General features: G+C 47.2%; 1 protein-coding gene across 1 annotated transcript in view; it reads left to right on the top strand.

Moving 5' to 3' along the window:
* Positions 1-14,914, top strand: part of LOC144612049 (sonic hedgehog protein-like) — a 111,319-nt gene that overhangs the window by 82,829 nt on the left and 13,576 nt on the right. The window lies entirely within an intron of this gene.

Genomic DNA, 14,914 nt, shown 5'->3' with positions numbered 1-14,914 from the left:
TCGAAGGTATTTATTCACAAAATGCTGGAGTAACTCAGCAGGTCAGGCAGCATCTCGGGATGGAATGGCCTCCTCCTGCACCTATTGACTATTGTCTATAATTAGGTTTCTCTTTGTTCGAGGGTTTTCAATCTAGCGTGCAACCCCTCATTTCACCCCTGCAATCGGGAAGAAGGTACAGGCAGGGCCGTTTTTACAGCATTATGGGCCCCTGGGAAAAGCAGTGTACTGGGGCCCCTACCGTTACTCTCCCCCACCCCCCTTTCCCTACCAGCCCCCCCCTGTCGTGCCAGCGAAAAGCACTTACCGAAAAGCACTTAGCGATGGACTTAGGGTGCTACATTGTTGCGAAAAAGCACTTACAGATCGCTGTGAGAAGCACTTAGGGACCGAAAATGTTGCGAAAAAAGCACTTATTGAACCTACATTTTTAAAGTAGTATTTATTTATTGCAAGTCACTTAACATACACAGATCAGCATGGGGCCCCTATGCTCGTGGGCCCCCGGGCAAGTGCCCATCAGGCCCATGCGTTAAGACGGCCCTGGGTACAGGAGCCTGAAAACTGTCACGTCCAGGTTCAGGAACAGCTTCTTCCCAACAGCCATTCGGCTATTAAACACTACAACCTCAAATAAGCTCTGAACCACATGGACTATTATTGTTATTATTGCACTATTATTTAGTTTTTTGTGTGTGCGTATGTGCGTGAGTATATATATGCGTCAGTCTGAAGAAGGGTCTCGACCCGAAACGTCACCCATTCCTTCTCTCCCGAGATGCTGCCTGACCCGCTGAGTTACTCCAGCATTTTGTGAATAAGCAGCCAACGACCTTCTCGGCTGTGCGAACGATGCGCTTAGCCTCTTTGGCTGGCAGTTGCGACGGATACAGATTTGGTTGAATAGCTGTGCGTTACAGCAGCCGTCTAAATGCGACACGCAAACCCACAGCTCGCGACAATGTTTCTGAACAGCCTTCAGCTTAAAGCTCGTAGCATTTGTCCGAAGTTTCGACTTTTTAATCGTCAAGTTGAATGTGCATTCATTTCATTTGTGCACGTATCTTCCATTAATTTTGTGCATTTGAAAGAAATAAAACTCTACAACTCGTGTAGGAAGGAACTGCAGATGCTGGTTTAAACCGAAGATGGACACCAAATGCTGGAGACATTCAGCGGGACGGGCGGCATCTCCGGAGAGAAGGAATGGGTGACGCTTCTTCAGACTGAAGAAGGGTCTCGACCCAAAATGACACCCATTCCTTCTCTCCAGAGATGCTGCCTGTCCCGCTGAGTTGCTCCAGCATTTTGCGTCCACAGCCGTTTAGAAGTGACGTGTGTTCCATTTGGCCATGTTCTCAGCTGCATGTTACAGGTCATAAGGTCATAACTGATAGGAGTAGAATTAGGCCATTCGGCCCATCAAGTCTACTCCGCCATTCAATCATGGCTGATCTATCTCTGGCAAGGAATCCCACAGATTCACCACCCTCTGACTAACGAAATTTCTCCTCATCTCCTTCCGAAAAGAACGTCCTTTAATTCTGAGGCTGTGCCCTCTAGTCCTCGACTCTCCCACTAGTGGAAACATCCTCTCCACACCCACTCTACCCAGGCCTTTCACTATTCTGTACGTTTCAATGAGGCCCCCCCACCCCTCATTCTTCTAAACTCCAACGAGTACAGGCCCAGTGCTGACAAACGCTCATCATAGGTTAACCCACTCATTCCTGGGATCGTTCTTGTAAACCTCCTTCGGCCCATCCAGTCCGCTCCGCCATCCAAGCACGGCTGATCTATCTCTCCCTCCGAACCCCATTCTCCTGCCTTCCTTCTCCCCGTAACCCCTGACACCCGGCTGGGCTGGGGGTGGAGTCACCATAATGTGAGGAGCTGAGAAAAGGGGGCAATTGAATTTTTTTTTTTAAATAGCTTCACTGAAAATGGCAAAGAAGGAAAACTGGTGATTATGTGTCTGGTTGACTCCTCTCAAACGATTCAAACCTCGAACAATGCACTCCAGACGCAAATGGTCAAGATTCTTAATTTAGTCGTTTGTGGAAAGTTTCTGATTTGGGCCCCTTGTTCCCACAGCTAATGCTTTCCTTGCTGAAATAGGAACCTCCCAGATATTTGCTGCTGCTGGGGGGGGGGGGGGGGGGGGGGGGGGAAGGAGTGGGTTTACACACTGATTCACGTACAAGGAGGGACACTTGTAACTTTCCTTCTGTGGAGCGAGACAATTCCTGGATGCTTTCTTTGGCAGATCTGCGGCTGTTTTCATTAGATATTTGCATGCGTTAAAAAAGCCGTGCGTTTTGTCCTCCAGCCCAGCCAAGCGAGCGGTGTCGCCTTTTTGACCAAGTGTGAGGTGTTTTAACATTGCCGTGGACTTGTAGTTGGACATTTTGCACACTGTTTGTGATTCTTAAAAATAATTTGGAATACGCGTTTGCTCGGATTGAACCGATAAAGTTGGAAACTGCACACGATCCGCCCCAGAATGAGAACTGAGGCAGGTTGGGAACTATTGTGTGTTTCTTGTGACTTTATGAAGAATAGGAAGTATTGTCTGAAAGGGGGCGGGCGCCCTTTCTTTATTCACATGCTACAACCCCTCTAACTTCCTGGCCGCTGCTAAGTACATGAGCATTCAGTTAACCCTCCCTCCTACTCTGAAAGCCATAACTCTGCCCTCTGCCTCCCATAACAGTACGGCTGGGGCAAATGACTAACTAGCAGGGCATCAACTAGCATCTTGCATCATCCAAGCAGAGTGCATGGGATGCTGCCATTGAGGAATTCTTTCAAGGATACGCTCTTCCCATCTTCGTGAAAGATTCATGGAAGTGGGAAAACGCACACCTCCAGATTCAGGGACAGTTTCTTCCCGGCTGTTATCAGGCAACTGAACCATCCTACCACAACCAGAGAGCAGTGCTGAACTACTATCTACCTCATTGGTGACCCTCGGACTATCCTTGATCGGACTTTACCTCGCACTAAACGTTATTCCCTTATCATGTATCTGTGCACGGCTCGATTACAATCATGCATTGTCTTTCCGCTGACTGGTTAGCACGCAACAAAAAGCTTTTCACTGTACCTCAGTACACGTGACAATAAACTATAAACTGAAACTGAAAGATTCGTACACATGCTGAGCTATATGAAGATCTGGTGACCATTTCTTTAAATGTGTAAGAAAATAACTGCAGATGCTGGTACAAATCGAAGGTATTTATTCACAAAACGCTGGAGTAACTCAGCAGGTCAGGCAGCATCTCGGGAGAGAAGGAATGGGTGACGTTTCGGGTCGAGACCCTTCTTCAGACTGATGTCAGGGGGGGCGGGACAAAGGAAGGATATAGGTGGAGACAGGAAGATAGAGGGAGATCTGGGAAGGAGGAGGGGAAGAAAGGGACAGAGGAACTATCTAAAGTTGGAGAAGTCAATGTTCATACCACTGGGCTGCAAGCTGCCCAGGCCAAATACAATACAATACAATACAATACAATATATCTTTATTGTCATTGTACCCAGGGGTACAACGAGATTGGGAATGCGCCTCCCATACGATGCAATAATTTAAGTGATTTAGACAACAGCAACCCAACGAAACAGTTGTAACAGTTTTGGACAGGGTAAAGTGCAAGTTGATCTATGCGTTGTGACCATCCGGCTCAGCAGGACCGGTTCATAGCAGCTATGGCCCTGGGGATGAAGCTGTTCCTGAGTCTGGAGGTGCGGGCGTAGAAGGCCTTGTATCGTCTGCCCGATGGAAGGAGTTCGAACAGACTGTTGCAGGGGTGTGAAGAGTCTTTGTGGATGCTGGTGGCTTTTCTGAGGCATCGTGCGTTGTAGATGCCCTCCAAGTCTGGTAGCTGTGTTCCGATGGCCCTCTGAGCTCTATGGACTACCCGCTGTAGAGCTTTCCTTTCTGCCTCCGTGCAGCTGAGGTACCCCACAGGGATGCCAATATGAGGTGCTGTTCCTCCAATTTCCGGTGGGCCTCACTATGGCACTGGAGGAGGCCCATGACAGAAAGGTCAGAGTGGGAGGGGGAGTTGAAGTGCTCAGCCACCGGGAGATCAGGTTGGTTAAGGCGGACGGAGCGCAGGTGTTGAGCGAAGCGATCGCCGAGCCTGCGTTTGGTTTCGCCGATGTAAAGAAGTTGACATCCGGAGCAGCGGATGCAATAGATGAGGTTGGAGGAGGTGCAGGTGAACCTCTGTCTCACCTGGAAAGACTGTGTGGGTCCTTGGATGGAGTTGAGGGGGGAGGTAAAGGGACAGGTGTTGCATCTCCTGCGGTTGCCGGGGAAAGTGCCCGGTCCTTGGATGGATTTGAGGGGGGAGGTAAAGGGACAGGTGTTGTATCTCCTGCGGTGTAATTTATTTTCTTTAAATGTGATCAGGGTTAGTAAGGGGCCTGTCCCACTTAGGCGTTATTTTAGGCGACTGCCGGCGACTGTCATAGTCATAGCAGGTCGCCGAAAAACCGGCGACTGGACCCCCCCACGACAATGTCTACGACAAGCTACAACAACCTACCACCTAGTCGACGTCAAGCTACGGCAAGCCACCGACAACCGGCGACCCAATCGTCGCGAGTAGGACGTCCACACACGACCGCACCTACGACAACCTACGACCGCACAGGCGGCAACCTACGACAACCGTAGTCAACCTACGTCCACCCGCGACAAGCGACGACAAGCTACGACCGTGCCGGCGACAACTGAAGACAATTCACATCATTTTGGCCTCCGGTTTTGACGCCGGTGCCTGTCGCCGGTTGATGTAGGTTGGCGTCGGTAGTCACCAATGGAATTCACCGAAGTCAGCACCGGCGACAACCCACGTCACCTGGCGACGACCTACGACAGCGCCCCCGTCAGGAGACGTCAAGCTACGCTCATTGGCGTCAAACCAACAGTCGCCAATTTTTTTTTAACATCTCAAAATCCAGCGGCGAGCAGAAAGACGCCACGACTCTTTGGAGACGACTCACGACCGTACAAACGGACACCCCGGCGACCGTGTGGAAACGGCCCAGTCGGCCTGTAGTCGCCTAAAAAATCGCCGAACTGGGACAGGGGCTTTAAGCTTTTTGTGCCTTGGCCTATTTCCATGCTGCATCTCTGAACTGAAGTGTGTTTGAAACTGCAGAGGGAAGAGTGGAGAGAACCACTTAAATTCAGCCAAACCTTTGTTAGATTGCAACGACGAGGGTAAATATTAGATTTTTCCAAATCCCCCGCAATGGCGTCACACCCAACATAAAGGCATGGCGAGTAGTTGTCTGCTCTGACCACTACCCACTTGAGGTCACATACGCTGGCGTGCAACAGGATTCAAAAGCAGGTAAATTGTAAATTGATTAGTAGGACTGGCTGTTACAATCCCTGAGGTTTTGCACGACAATTGACTTGCATGGTGTTGTTCCAGGGGATGACCACTGATAGTGCTAGTGTACGGGGTGATCGCTAGTCAGTGCGGAGGTATTTATTCACAAAATGCTGGAGTAACTCAGCAGGTCAGGCAGCATCTCAGGAGAGAAGGAATGGGCGACGTTTCGGGTCGAGACCCTTCTTCAGACTGATGTCAGGGGGCGGGACAAAGGAAGGACATAGGTGGAGACAGGAAGACAGAGGGAGATCTGGGAAGGGGTAGGGTAGTGCTGAAGGGCCCGTTTCTGCGTTGTATCTCTGAAGTCTAAGGTAAAGTCAGAAACCATTTAAGCTGTTGGGGCCATTGAACTTTTGAGAAGAGACAAAACATGGTGGAACAAAACATTTGTTGAAGGATTTTTAAAAGGTAAAGCAGTTACCACAGAAAGGCATTCACTCCAGAATTGAACAGATATTCAATTTAAAACTTTTAGTGAAGTAAAATTTGAAGAAAGTGGAAATATTGCTTTCAAAACAAGCCAGTTTATTTCTGCAGACATTCAGTTAGTAGAAATGGTTGGTGGTTAACAATTAAATAATTATAATTAACAAATAATTTGCCAGGAATTTTATTTTTGGAGCGCATTTTTAATGGCAAGTTTATAAAACGTTGTTTGTAATTCTTTTTTAGTTTTAGAGATACAGTGCGGAAACAGTCACTTCGGCCCACCGAGTCCGCACCGACCAGCGTTCCCCACGCATTAACACTATCCTACACTAGGGACAATTTACATTTACACCGAGTCAATTAACCTACAAACCTGTACGTCTTTGGAGTGTCGTAGGAAACCGGAGCACCCAGAGAAAACCCACACGGTCACGGGGAGAACGTACAGACTCTGTACAGACAGCGCCCGTGGTCAGGATGGAACCCGGGTCTCTGGCGCTGCAAGCGCTGTAAGGCAGCAACTCTATCGCTGCGCCACCGTGCCACCCTAGATTCTACATTGAGCTAATTAATTACGCATATCTCATTTGCACTCAGATGTAGCATTTTCAGTCAAAGAGTTGTAAATCTGTGGAATTCACTGCCTCAGAAGGCAGTGGAGGCCAATTCTCTGAATGCATTCAAGAGAGAGCTAGATAGAGCTCTTAAGGATAGCGGAGTCAGGGGGTATGGGGAGAAGGCAGGAACAGGGTACTGATTGAGAATGATCAGCCATGATCACATTGAACGGCGGTGCTGACTCGAAGGGCCGAATGGCCTCCTCCTGCACCTATTGTCTGTTGATTTAATAATAATAATAATAATAATAATAATACATTTAATTTATATAGCGCTTTTCTGGAAACTCAAAGACGCTTTACAGAGTAAATAAAACATAAAAATAAATAAATAAACAAAATATTTTTAAAAATATTATATAACATTTTATTATAATTGTTATATAACATTTATATAATTATTCAATGTTTTATTATATAATTATTTTCTTATATAAAATGTAACTTTAAACTCTGCTGAATGTGTCAGTTGGTAAAAGTCAACAAAGAACTGAGCAGAGTTGCAAGTTCCAAGGTGTCTATAAAGTTGTAGCAAGTAAGAATTACATTGTATAAGAAAATAACTGCAGATGCTGGTACAAATCGATTTATTCACAAAATGCTGGAGTAACTCAGCAGGCAGGTCAGGCAGCATCTCGGGAGAGAAGCATTGTTCCAGTCCACATAACAAATAAACATTCTCACTCTTCAAAGATAGACACAAAATGTTACCTCCACTCAGTCCGCCTGGGCCTACGTGATCTCCCGGTTGCCAAACACTTTAACTCCCCCTCCCATTCCCACACTGACCTTTCTGTCCTGGGCCTCCTCCACTGTCAGTATGAGGCCAAACGCAAATTGGAGGAACAGCACCTCATATTTCGCTTGGCCACCTTACAACCCAGCGGTATTAATCTCTAACTTCAAGTAACCCTTGCATTCCCTCTCTCTCCATCCCTTCTCTGGCTAGTTTCAATGTCCTCCTGATTAACTTTACTGACCGTGTGCCTCATTGTCACCTTCCCCTCAGCGAACAATGAACCACTCTCATCGTCTGCTTTGATCTGTCGTTTCCTCACCTCACCATTCCATACCTCTAGTCTCCCTCTCCCCGACATCAGTCTGAAGAAGGGTCTCGACCCAAAACGTCACCCATTCCTTCTCTCCAGAGATGCTGCCTGTCCCGCTGAGTTACTCCAGCACTTTGTGTCTTATCTTTGGTGTAAACCAACATCGGCAGTTCCTTCCTACACATTCTCACTCTTCAGTTTGATTTATGTGTGTTAGCTAATTTTGGTGGTGGCACAATTGATTTCTGAACTTTGGGCTTAGGGAAAAAAAATCACCCAAGGTACCCACACTAGAACATTGTGCAATGATAACAAAATCCCGCCTCCCTCTCTCGCCTTCCTAACCTGTTTTCCCATGATGCTCGCCCAAGTTTCTCAAATGACATATTTTCTGAGCGTTACTCACTTCGCAAAGCTAACTGATTCTTGTTCATTAATCTAACTAGATTTCTGCATCCATTCCTTGGACAATCCTGGGATGGGTTCGGAGGGATGTGGGCCAAACGCGGGCAGGTGGGACTAGTGTAGCTGGGACATGTTCGCCGGTGTGGGCAAGTTGGGCCGAAGGGCCTGTTTCCACGCTGTGTCACTCTATGATTCAACAGTCAGTAGGTGAGATTTTCCTCTCCTTTTCTCCCGGAAAGAAAAAACAGACTTCATTTTGAGGGAGTTTTACCAACAATCTGCTCTTATTCTAAGACGATCGTCCACCCAATGGGTTGGAGACATAGTTCATCGTTGAAGGTTGTAATAGTGGGCAGGCCATCTTTGTCACCTGTCGAGTTCCATATTTTATTTCTGGGAAAATGTAAATGGGGTGAGAATTTTCAATGAATTTTCCAATAAATCACCATAGAATATGCATGTTAGATTAGTATGGAAAATAGAGACACTAACATCTTAGCTCCCAGCACCACAGGCACATGTGCTGTAAATGATGTCAGCTGTGATGTGTGTGATTTATCTTGAATTATTTAGTTCCAGCATGTTTTCTATTTATGCGGTATACCCTGTTGTGGTTTCTTTCCGCTTGCTGCTGCTTCTGTTCCTAAAGTGGTGAATTGCTTTGTGGCAGAATGCCATGGAAGTTAGTAGTCCAATAGTATTTTGCACATGTGGCCTCTTATCAAACACTTGACCACGTGGAGCCGTTGGGCCCAAACCTCTCCTTCCCCCATCCGCCTCCCCTCCAACCCCCCTCCCTCCACCTCCCTCCCCCTCCCCCTCAACCCCCTCCCTCCCTAGGAGATAGATTTAAACTTTAAAATGTGAATGACTTTTAAAATATAACAGCGATCTCAATGAAACGTCTTCCATTAGCACCAAAGGGACGACGGTGAGTAAGGTGGGCCTAAAATTGTCGCGCTATCGTGTACCGTTTTGGCCGTAGTTCAGGAACAAACAAACAAACAAACAAACAAACGAGAGTTTTAGTATATAGATGATCCTGGTCAACAAGGATTTGCTTCTTTAAATTCTATGGGGGAGAAGAATTAGTGCTCACATCATTCACATATCCACTGTGCCACTGGATCTTCTTTGTCTCACAGTTAAGGTATGTAGGTATGTAGGTTAATTGGTTGGGTACATGTAAAAATTGTTGGCTGGGTAAATGTAAAAATTGTCCCTAGTGGGTGTAGGATAGTGTTAATGTACGGGGATCACTGGGCGGCACGGACTTGGAGGGCCGAAAAGGCCTGTTTCCGGCTGTATATATATGATATGATATGATATGATTCGAACACAGTGCTATTAACCTACCTGGAATCAAACTAATCTGCACAGCCAAAATGTGTAAGAAGGAACTGCAGACGCTGGATTATACCAAAGAAGGGCAGCTATCCACATTCTCCAGAGATGCTGCTTGACACTTTGTGTCTAATCTTTTAGCTTAGCTTAGTGTAGTTTAGAAATACAGCGCGGAAACAGGCCTTTCGGCCCACCGGGTCCGCGCCGACCAGCGATCCCCGCACACTAACACTATCCTACACCCACTAGGGACAGTTTTTACATTTACAAAGCCAATTAGCCTACAAACCTGGGTATTTATTCACAAAGTACTGGAGTAACTCAGCAGGTCGGGCAGCATCTCGGGAGAGAAGGAATGGGTGACGTTTCGGGTCGAGACCCTTCTTCAGACTTTAGCCTACAAACCTGTACGTCTTTGGAGTGTGGGAGGAAACCGAAGATCTCGGAGAAAGCCCCCGCAGGTCACGGGGAGAACGTACAAACTCCGTACAGACAGCGCCCGTGGTCGGGATGGAATCCGGGTCTCCGGCGCTGCATTCGCTGTAAGGCGGCAACTCTACCGCTGCGCCACCGTGACCGCCCTTCTGTTCATCTATATTTATATAAAGAACAGACATATTCACTGTACATTCCAGGTTTTTTTTAATAGGCAGAGTTGCTACAGAATTGACCTAATGTGCAGATTCAATGTGCATCTGATTTACACAATTGCTTAATGTTGTCCTAACAGCTTAATACATTTTCTCATCCTATTGCTTTTCTGAGTGAAGGTGTACCGTGGCTGATGACGTGTACCTATTTCACAAAGTCCGACGACCCCCAAACGTGGCCCATGAATTTTAATTGGTCTCCAACGCAAGCCATTCTAGACAGACTCAAAGCACTGGAGTAACTCAGCGGGACAGGCAGCATCTCTGGAGAGAAGGAATGGGTGACGTTTCGGGTCGAGACCTTTCTTCAGACTGAGAGTCGGGGGAAAGGGGAACGAGAGATATAGACGGCGATATAGAGAGATATTAAAAGTGAAAGATATGCAAAAAAAGTGATGATGATCTGCTTCCATGACCTGAAACGTCACCCATTCCTTCTCTCCAGAGATGCTGCCTGTCCCGCTGAGTTACTCCAGCATTTTGTGTCTTATCTTTGGTGTGAGCCAGCATCTGCGTTTCCTTCCTACATATTATAGTAGATTTTATGGTGAATGGTCCATTTGCCATCCCGACAGCTCAATACTGAGCTCTAACACATTCCCATTCCCCTTTTTCCAAAGTATGAGAATTGCCAGGTTCATAAGTTCATCGGTGAGAGGAGGAGGAGAATGAGGCCATTCGGCCCATCAAGCCTACGCCGCAATTTAATCGTGGCTGATCTATCTCCCCCTCTCAACCCCATTCTCCTGCCTTCTCCCTACAACACCTGACACTGAGGATACTTAGGAATGTTGGCCTTCATAACAAGAGGAGTTGAGTATAGGAGCAAAGAGGTCCTTCTGCCGTTGTACAGGGCCCTAGTGAGACCGCACCTGGAGTACTGTGTGCAGTTTTGGTCTCCAAATTTGAGGAAGGATATTCTTGCTATTGAGGGCGTGCAGCGTAGGTTTACTAGGTTAATTCCCGGAATGGCGGGACTGTCATATGTTGAAAGACTGGAGCGACTAGGCTTGTATACACTGGAATTTAGAAGGATGGGAGGAGATCTTATCGAAACGTATAAGATTATTAAGGGGTTGGACACGTTAGAGGCAGGAAACATGTTCCCAATGTTGGGGGAGTCCAGAACAAGGGGCCACAGTTTAAGAATAAGGGGTAGGCCATTTAGAACGGAGATGAGGAAAAACTTTTTCAGTCAGAGAGTTGTGTATCTGTGGAATTCTCTGCCTCAGAAGGCAGTGGAGGCCAATTCTCTGAATGCATTCAAGAGAGAGCTGGATAGAGCTCTTAAGGATAGCGGAGTCAGGGGGTATGGGGAGAAGGCAGGAACGGGGTACTGATTGAGAATGATCAGCCATGATCACATTGAATGGCGGTGCTGGCTCGAAGGGCCGAATGGCCTCCTCCTGCACCTATTGTCTATTGTCTATTGTCAGTGGAACGGTCCACTATGGTGTAACTTTGGCTCATGTACGCCCTTCTTCCAGCTACCCCCCCCCCCCCCCCCCCCCCGGTCTTCGGTTCTACGGTGCATTTTTTAATTCTATTCAATATGATTGAGATGCTTATTTGCTTCAGTCTGCTGGCTGGGTCGTTTGTTTCCTTGGCAGCTAGACTGTTGCACCTGCAGTTTAGCAGGTGGTTCCCCCATCCAAGTCCAGGCACAGCCTCAGTCTGCTGAGCTGGGCACTCTGAGAATGTGCTGAGCACATTGTTGTATGACTCCTCCACAGTGCATTTTTCAAAGAAATGCTGTGCGCGCTGTTTTCAATGAATTAGTCCATGTGTCCAATTGAATTTCTCTGCTATTTTTTAACTATTATTGACTAATCAAAGCGGACAGAGGAATTCCAACCCTGGGAATATCACTGTGTCAAGTTTTTTAAGTTCAGATTTTAAATTAGATTCGATTTTAAATTAGATTAGAATAAAGGGGAGGCCATTTCAAAGTGAGGTGAGACGGAACTTTTCCCACCCAGAGAGTTGTGGATTTGTGGAATTCTCCGCCACAGAGGGCAGTGGAGGCCGATTCACTGGATGAATTTAAAAGAGAGTTAGATAGAGCTCTAGGGGCTAGTGGAATCAAGGGGTATGGGGAGAAGGCAGGCACGGGTTACTGATTGTGGACGATCAGCCATGATCACAATGAATGGCGGTGCTGGCTCGAAGGGCCTGCACCTATTTTCTATGTTTCTATGTTTCTATGATTTGAAGAGAACAACAGTTTTCACCTCAAAACTAAATGTTCCTGATGTTTTTTCCTCTCTCTCTTGAGGAGATGGGAGACTGTGTGGCTTTACACTGCTTAGTCCTGTGTTTGCCCTTTTAATTTGGCCTCTGTTGTGCAGTTATTTGAAAACTTCTCTGCAGGTGAGAACAAGCTCGCTGTGTTAGTGGCTAGTCCCGTTCAATTATCAATCTCAGCTGCAACAGTGGTAGGAGGTTTATAACAGTCCTGGCACTGGATGGGATAAATATCAGCATCATCCAGTGGCGTTGAAACAGGAGGGACAAGGTAGTTAGGATTTCAACATTTAATGAGGTGGGGAGAGGGGGGGGGGGGGGGGGGGGTGGAGAGGGGGAATCCGACTTGGTTGTACTGATTCCCCGTAGTTGAATAACCCCTCCCTGCATCTGTATGGGAACAAGGAACTGCAGATGCCGGTTCACCAAGAAAAGACACAAAATGTTGGGAGTAACTCAGCAGACCAGGCAGCATCCCCGGAGAAAATGGGTAGGTGACGATTTGGGTCCCCCCTCCCGTTCCCACTCTGCCCTTTCTGCCCTGGGCCTCCTCCACTGTCAGAGTGAGGCCCAGCGCAAATTGGAGGATCAGCACCTCATATTTCGCTTGGGCAGCTTACACCCCAGCGGTACGAACATTGACTTCTCTAACTTCAAGTAGCCCTTGCTTTCCCTCTCTCTCCATCCCCTCCCCCTTCCCAGTTCTCCCACCAGCCTTACTGTCTCTGACTACATTATAGACAATAGGTGCAGGAGGAGGCCATTCGGCCCTTCGAGCCTGTACGCACCGCCATTCAAGGTGATCATGGCTGATCATTCTCAATCAGTACCCTGTTCCAGCCTTCTCCCCATACCCCCTGACTCCACTATCCTTAAGAGCTCTATCTAGCTCTCTCTTGAATGCATTCAGAGAATTGGCCTCCACTGCCTTCTGAGGCAGAGAATTCCACAGAATCACGACTCTCTGACTAAAAAAAGGTTTTTCCTCATCTCAGTTCTAAATGGCCTTACCCCTTATTCTTAAACTGTGGCCCCTTGTTCTGGACTCCCCCAACATTGGGAACATGTTTCCTGCCTCTAACGTGTCCAATCCCTTAATAAGCTTATACGTTTCGATAAGATCTCCTCTCATCCTTCTAAATTCCAGTGTATACAAGCCTAGTCGCTCCAGTCTTTCAACATATGACAGTCCCGCCATTCCGGGAATTAATCTAGTAAACCTACGCTGCACGCCCTCAATAGCAAGAATATCCTTCCTCAAGATATTCTATCTCTGTACCACCCACTTCCCTGACATCAGTCTGAAGAAGGGTCTCGGCCCGAAATGTCACCCATTCCTTCTCTCCAGAGATGCTGCCTGTCCCGCTGAGTTACTCCAGCATTTTGTGTCTACCTTCGGTGATATCAGTGACTTGATCGGCATTTCCCTCAGTGCCAGCATTAATCCATACATTGTGTAAGAAGGAACTGCAGATGCCGGTTTACACCGAAGATAGACACAAAATGCTGGAGTAACTCAGCGGGACTGGCAGACTGAAGAAGGGTCTTGACCTGAAATGTCTCCCATTCCTGCTCTCCAGAGATGCTGCCTGTCCCGCTGAGTTACTCCAGCATAAGGTCATGAGGAATAGGAGTAGAATTAGGCCATTCGGCCCCTCAAGTCTACTCCGCCATTCAACCACGGCTGATCTATTTCTTCCTTTTTGTGTCTATCCTGGTGAAAACCGCTGGATTCTTGCCACTGAACGGATTTTTATAAGAAGTTGACGTGCTTTTCTGTTTTTGATAATACTACTTTTCCGGATCTGTACTTCAGCTTCTTGAACGCTAAAATTTGCTTTACAAACCTCGGTAAATAATTTTCATACAATGCATATGAACCCGTGCACAGTTCCAGTACAGTGGGATTGTATTTATCCCCTTAACCTGCAAGATATTTTATTGTCGAGTATGTTGGCTGTCAGGACAGGTGCAAGATCCTATGAGATTAGAGTCGGATTCATTGCAAAGATTGCTCAAGGTTTTAGTGCTTTGAATCTTATTACCTTCCCGAGGCTTTGGCCAGCAGTCAGCAGATAAATACTGACAATGTTTAATTAGCCTCCAGCTTGTGTCCACTGGGATGCTAAACTGCTCAGATTACAGAGACGGATCTGGCTCAGTCAGACATGTTAAATTACACAAATCCGACACGGTGTTTGGTGGTTTTTACACCTCTCTCAGCTGCAGGGTTGCAATTGTATTTTTATTTTTTCCCTGCCGATTTTCTTCCCTCCGAATAAAAGATTTGCATTACGTCGCCCCACCGCCCCACTCAAACGCAAACGCCTCGACTGTGACCGTGAACAGGCCGTGTCTGAAGAAGGGTCTCGACCCGAAACGTCACCCATTCAGTCTGAAGAAGGGTCTCGACCCGAAACGTCACCCATTCCTTCTCTCCAGAGACGCTGCCTGTCCCGCTGAGTTACCCCAGCATTTTCCGTCTATCTTAGGTTCAAACCAGCATCTACAGTTCCTTACTACACACCATGTGTTAACATGGAAACATAGGTGCAGGAGGAGGCCATTCGGCCCTTCGAGCCTGTACACACCGCCATTCATTGTGATCATGGCTGATCGTCCACAATCAGTAACCCGTGCCTGCCATCTCCCCATATCCCTTGATTCCACTGGCCCCCAGAGGTCTATCTAACTCTCTTTTAAATTCATCCAGTGATTCGGCCTCCACTGCCCTCTGTGGCAGAGAATTCCACAAATTCACAACT

This window comes from Rhinoraja longicauda, chromosome 42, assembly GCF_053455715.1.
Source record: "Rhinoraja longicauda isolate Sanriku21f chromosome 42, sRhiLon1.1, whole genome shotgun sequence".
Taxonomy (NCBI): Eukaryota; Metazoa; Chordata; class Chondrichthyes; order Rajiformes; family Arhynchobatidae; genus Rhinoraja; species Rhinoraja longicauda.
This window is presented reverse-complemented; position numbering and strand designations above follow the sequence as displayed.